Consider the following 5,965-nt stretch of genomic DNA (forward strand, 5'->3'; position numbering starts at 1 on the left):
ATCGGAACACGCGATATGCTAAGCCTCCAACGTTTTGTGAAGGGAATTAAATATTTAAAAAAAATCAACAAATTTAAAATCGGTGTAATCTTTGATAAAGTCAACTTAGCTAATGCATTTTTAGATAACTCTTCATTCTTAAAAGAACAAGACATTATCGCATCAATCCCAGCTTCATCCACTGAAATGACTGGAGTGATAACCTCTGTACCAATTGATATGTCTAACAAAAATATTTTTAAAGCACTAGCATTAAGCACAAAAAAAAATATTAGTGTCAAACGCATAATTTAGCGTGAGAGATTTAACAATACATTTTCATTGCAGCCTACTCAGACAGTTGCAATCACATTTGCAAGCTCCACTTCTCTTCCAGACTATGTCTATCTGAAGATGTGGAGATTGCCAGTATTGCCATATGTACCTCCTGTGAAGCAGTGTTACCGATGTTTAAGGTATGGACATCTTGCCAAATTTTGTAAAAATGCTGAAAGGTGTTCAGTTTGTGGTGATGGACATTCTTTCAAAACTTGCACCATCAGTGTAGATAAAGCAGTATGTGTTCACTGCAAAGGGGACCATATTGCTATTTCGGGCAAATGCCCTGTAAAACAACAAAATATCACAGAAAATAAAAACAAATTTATTTCAAGACCTTACTCATCTTTGTTTAATGAAAGTAATTTCCCCAGCTTAAATAAAAATCCACTAGATATCTCTAAATTACTTTCAGACAACAAAGTTAATTAATTATGTTAACAATTAATTTGATAACAAAATCGTTAATCAGAATAATATCATTAAATAAAACAGAAAATATGGCAATTAACAGTCAAAATATTACAGATATTTTACATGCAACATTAAAAAACAATAACACCTAACATATCAGACTCTCAAAGTATTTTTTTTATTGACTAAGAATTTACTGAAATACATTTTTTTTCCCTTCAAATTCAATTTCAACACCCTAAATATTATGCAGTGGAATGCTCAAAGCACTATGCATAATAAAAATGATTTCAAGAAATTTATTAGTGATAAACAAATTCACATAGCTTTAATTTCAGAGACCTGGTTAAAACCTTCTATGAAACTTAGTATAAAAGGCTATACCATTGTGAGAAATGACTGTGATAATGCTCATAATGGTGTGGCTGTTATAGTTCATAATAGTATTCATTTTCAAAATGTAATTACTTCATATGATGATTCAATACAAAATATTGTTATACAAATACAAATTAACCACATATTAATATCAAAAGTAAGCTTCTATAGTCCTCCACGTTCCACTCCTTGTTTTACAAAATCAAAGTTGAATAATTTAATAAAGTCCATTCCTGGTCCAATGATAATAGCTGGTGATTTTAATGCACATATTACTCTTTGGGGTTGTGGAAGCACAGACACTCGTGGTAGAGATATCTTAGATGTCATGGAGGAGAATGACTTGGCACTTTTGAATGACAACAAACAGTTGGCGGCCGAATGGTCTTGATTTGACAATGGTATCCTCTTCATTACTTTTATCTTGTGAATGGAAGGTCTGTGATTCCCCTTTAGGAGGATATCATCTTCCCACTATAACAGAATATACATTTGATTATATTAGTCATTTACCAAAGTCATCTCAAATCATCCCTAATCATTTCAATCCAAAATTGGTAGATTGGCCTATGTACAAAGAAAATATTAACCAGTTAGTTAGAAAATTTGTAGTGGATCCAAATGATCCATTAAATTCATATAATCAATTTTGTGTTACTTTACTTTTTACTGTTAAAAATTCATTGCCTAAATCCGTTTTCCTACTTATTCGCTATACAAAGAGGCTAAGGTTCTTACGGTCAGGCAATTATATATTCAAAAAGCCATAACTTCCTACAATAAAACATTCCAGACAAATTCTTTATCCTAAAATAATACTAGACGAATTAAAATCCCTCATTATCTTGTAAAAACCAGTTTTGCTCAACGTTTTCCTGCATTTGCCTTTCCTTATTTATTTAGTCAAGTAAATAAGCTCCAAAATATTACTAATTTGTCTAAATATGAATTTAAAAAGACAACGAAGGATATACTGCATTCCCTAGACTACGAATCTACCGAAAACTTGCTTAAAATAACCCACTAAGATTTTTCAAAAAGCACACTCACACATACTCTGTCAGATCACTACTCAAATCATAAATAAATATTTTGTACGTGCTTAAACACATAGATTATGGTTACATATAACATATTATATTAATTTTAGAAAGGAGTGCTTTACTTCTATCAAATATTTTCAGAATTCATCTAAAAATTTAATTTGAAGCTCACTCATGAACCGGTTTTGTTACTTAATTGTATTTGTATGTTCACTTGTTTTCCGCGATACAGGCTTGCCTAGTGCGGAAAGCACTGCTAATTTTGTATTTATCAGAGTTTGTATGTATCCATTTTTGTCAATAAAATATATTTTTTGTCAATAAAATATATTTATTTCATAAAAATATATTTCTAAATCAAGAATTAACAATAATAATCTAAATAGTAAAAATATTCCACATGATAAAAGTAAGAAAATATTCTTGCCTTTACCTTGGTGGAATGCAAAATGTTCAAAAGCTGTTGATGACTGCAAACATGCCTATGTTATATTCAAAACATACCCTACTTTACAAAATTACATTTCATTCAAAAAGGCCCAAGCTTTGAAAAAAGTTGTATTAAAGAATGCGTGTCGACTGGCTTGGGAACACTTTTGTAAATCTTTATGTCATTTGGTTCCTATGAGTAGAGTGTGGGAAAAAATGTGAAAGTTCAATAAAACATATAATACAAAAAAACAATTCATTAATGATGATTGGGTTACAAATTTTCTTCACAAATACACACCTGATACAGTAGAGAACACTTCTATCTCAAATAGTAGCCTTAAGTCACTGCCCTCCAATTCATATCTGACTGATAGCTTTACAATAGTTGAATTACAGGCAGCTTTGAAATCAAGAAAAAATACTGCTTGTGGACTTGATGGCATATCATATAAAATGTTACAGTTGTTAGATACATCAAACTTACAAATTTTTTAGGTAATTATTAATTTATTCTGGAAATTTAACACCATACCTCGCGAATGGAAAGTTGATTGTTTGGTACCAATACTTAAACTGGACAAAAACCCTAATGAGGCAGATTCTTATCCCCCAATTACTTTATCATCTTGTGTTGGAAAAATTTTTGAACAATTATTAAAACAAAGGATTGAATTTTATGTTGAACATAATAGCATATTACCAAGCAATCAGTTTGGATTTCGCCATGGTCGCTCTGCCAGAGAGAGTCTGAGCCATTTGTATTTGGATATTGATGATGCTTTTCAGAACAACAAAGTCTTAGTAGCTGTTTTCCTTGACATAATTGGTGCCTTCAACAATGTAAATTTGCATATTCTTTCATCCATTTTAAGTTCACTCCAATTTCCTGGAAAAATAATAGAATGTATTTTTAATTTTCTAAACGGCAAAGAAATTTTTGTTAAATAAATTGATCGGTTCAAGATATTCACATAAAGGTGTAAGTCAAGGTGGAATTTTAAGTCCCCTTCTATTTGTTTTATACATGTATAGACTGAATCTTGAACTTGGCTCTGAAGTTACTAATCTTCAATTTGCTGATGATTTAGTGGTTTACTTTTCAAGTACTAATATACAAAGCACTGTCAGTGTACTTAACAATGCCCTTAAAAACTTAAATTCATATTTTAACCTTCTTAATTTGGATATCAGTCCTGCTAAAAGCAAAGTTATTGCATTTCATGCATTTCCAACCAAGGCCATCAACATTTATTATAATAATCATTTAATTCCAAAAGATAAAACCACAAAATTTTTAGGAGTCATTTTTCAATCTAATTTTAACTGGGATAAATATATTGATTATCTAACAAATAGGGCTTTAAAAGCCTATAATATACTCAAATCTTTAGCAGGTATATATTGGGGATCTGATCCAAAAATACTATTAACACTTTACAAAAGTTTAATACGGAGCCATTTTGAATATGGATATTTGTGTTATGCTCATAAATCATTACTAGTGGAAAAACTAAATAAAGACCAAAATAGATGTTTACGGGTTATCATGGGTGCCATGATTTCAACATCCATCATTTCTATGCAGGTTGAAGCAAATATACCACCACTTAGTCTGAGGTTTAAATATCTCAAGTACAAGTTTGTTCTAAACTTGTTATCCTATACCAGACACCCTTTGCTCTTAAAATTAATTCATGCCTTTCATTTAAATCATCGTTCTTTTCTGGTCCAAGATATTGATTAATTCTTAATTACAAAGCTAACTATGATATTTATAATAGTGTACTCTTACCTTGTTATAATGGTTCTTATTTAAGTAAGTTTTGCCTTATAGAGATAGTCATACACTACAAATTAAAATATAAAGAGGATGTCTTCAATGGTTTATCAGACTTTGTGGGGTATCAACAAATCTACACTGATGGTGCAAAAAACAGTGAGGCAGTGGCAACTGCTTTCTATGATGTTACTGCAGAGAGAGGCTTAGGGTACAAGTTACCTGAAAAATTCAGTATTTTCTCAGCAGACTCTTCGGCAATATTAGAAGCTCTGAATTATATCCAAAAGCAAGTCTCTAATAAATGGGTTATAGTCACTGATAGCATGAGTGTTTTACAAGCTTTAGATAATCCTGGACTCAATTCTAAAACAAATTACATCATTCACGAAATTCGAGAAAAATACTTTCAATTATCCTTTTCAAAAAATATAGTATTTTTTGGACACCTTCACATATTGGTGTTATAGGTAACGAAAAAGCTGATTTCCTTGCCAAATCCATCACAAACAACTCTTCAACTATACCTTTTTCTAATAAACAGATTTCGCCTCCACAATCTGATCTTCTAATCTGTATTAAGAAGGAAATTACAGAAAACTTTAACCAACATTGGTATCAAACTATTGAAACAAAGGGTAAATGGTATGCTGAAATTAATAATTCAATTGGTATTCCTTGGTTTTGCAGAGGTAACCAACACCATAACAAAAAATTTTATACGGTTTTGTGTCGCTTACGTCTGGGCCATTGTCTATTTAATGTTCATACGGATAAACCTTATCCCATCTCCGAATTGCAACTTCTGTAATTCCAACGAACCCCAATGTCTTCACCACATTTTCTTCGAATGCCGTAGTTTTATACTTGATAGGATTGTACTAATTGATCATCTACTTAGCATTTATAAATCATCAGATAATATCCCGCGCTCTCTTCCGCAACTTTTATCACATAGAGATTGCTTCCTGGCAATCTACGAATTTATTCTTTTCACTGTGAAAGATTTGTAAAAAGTGTAACATATGTATTGAATTGTCCGAGGCTTCTGCCTCTAGACTCTAATATTTACTAGTTATGGACATGGTTCAGTCTTGAGTCTATTCACTATTGATACTTGATATTGTAATTTAATTTGTATATATTTTAGCACTTCTACTTAGGTAAATTTTAATAATTATATATTATCTATAGGTAAATGCCTGCATTACATATGTAAATACAGTAGTTTAATATATTTTAGTATTATTGTAATTATTTTTATATATAGTTAAAGAGGTAGACAATAGTTTAGTTTTAGGTACTAAGTATAGCTAAATAGTTATTAGTAGCTTAAAATAGTATCGTAGCAATTTAGTGAATAATAAATTGTTATTTGTTATATTCATATCTCGTATATTTTATATCGACATTCGACATGACATTGACTTGAAACATGACAGTGAAAGTCAGAAACAGAAGAGAAATTTGCGTGCATTATGTGAAATGACACACTGAAATGACATTAAATTATTTGAAAACCTGGACGGGAAATATAACTAGAGACTTGGCTTCGGCCTAATAAACTGTTATACTTCTGAATTTCAAAACAAGAGACTTGGCT

The 5,965-nt window shown here is 30.8% G+C and overlaps 1 long non-coding RNA gene across 4 annotated transcripts; it reads right to left on the bottom strand.

Moving 5' to 3' along the window:
• Positions 1-620: 620 nt before the first annotated feature.
• On the bottom strand, positions 621-5,713 carry LOC126979188 (uncharacterized). Of its 4 annotated transcripts, none has more exons than XR_007732768.1 (4): positions 4,890-5,713; positions 4,378-4,728; positions 3,286-3,471; positions 621-1,584 (listed from the first exon to the last, which is right to left on the bottom strand). It is a non-coding gene; the product is annotated as an uncharacterized LOC126979188 (long non-coding RNA). The 4 variants fall into 4 exon arrangements; XR_007732767.1 differs by adding an exon at positions 2,884-2,985 and having other exon boundaries at positions 4,378-5,713; XR_007732765.1 differs by having other exon boundaries at positions 4,378-5,713.
• Between the last annotated feature and the right edge of the window lie 252 nt (positions 5,714-5,965).

The sequence above is a fragment of the Leptidea sinapis genome, chromosome Z, assembly GCF_905404315.1.
Source record: "Leptidea sinapis chromosome Z, ilLepSina1.1, whole genome shotgun sequence".
Lineage (NCBI taxonomy): Eukaryota > Metazoa > Arthropoda > Insecta > Lepidoptera > Pieridae > Leptidea > Leptidea sinapis.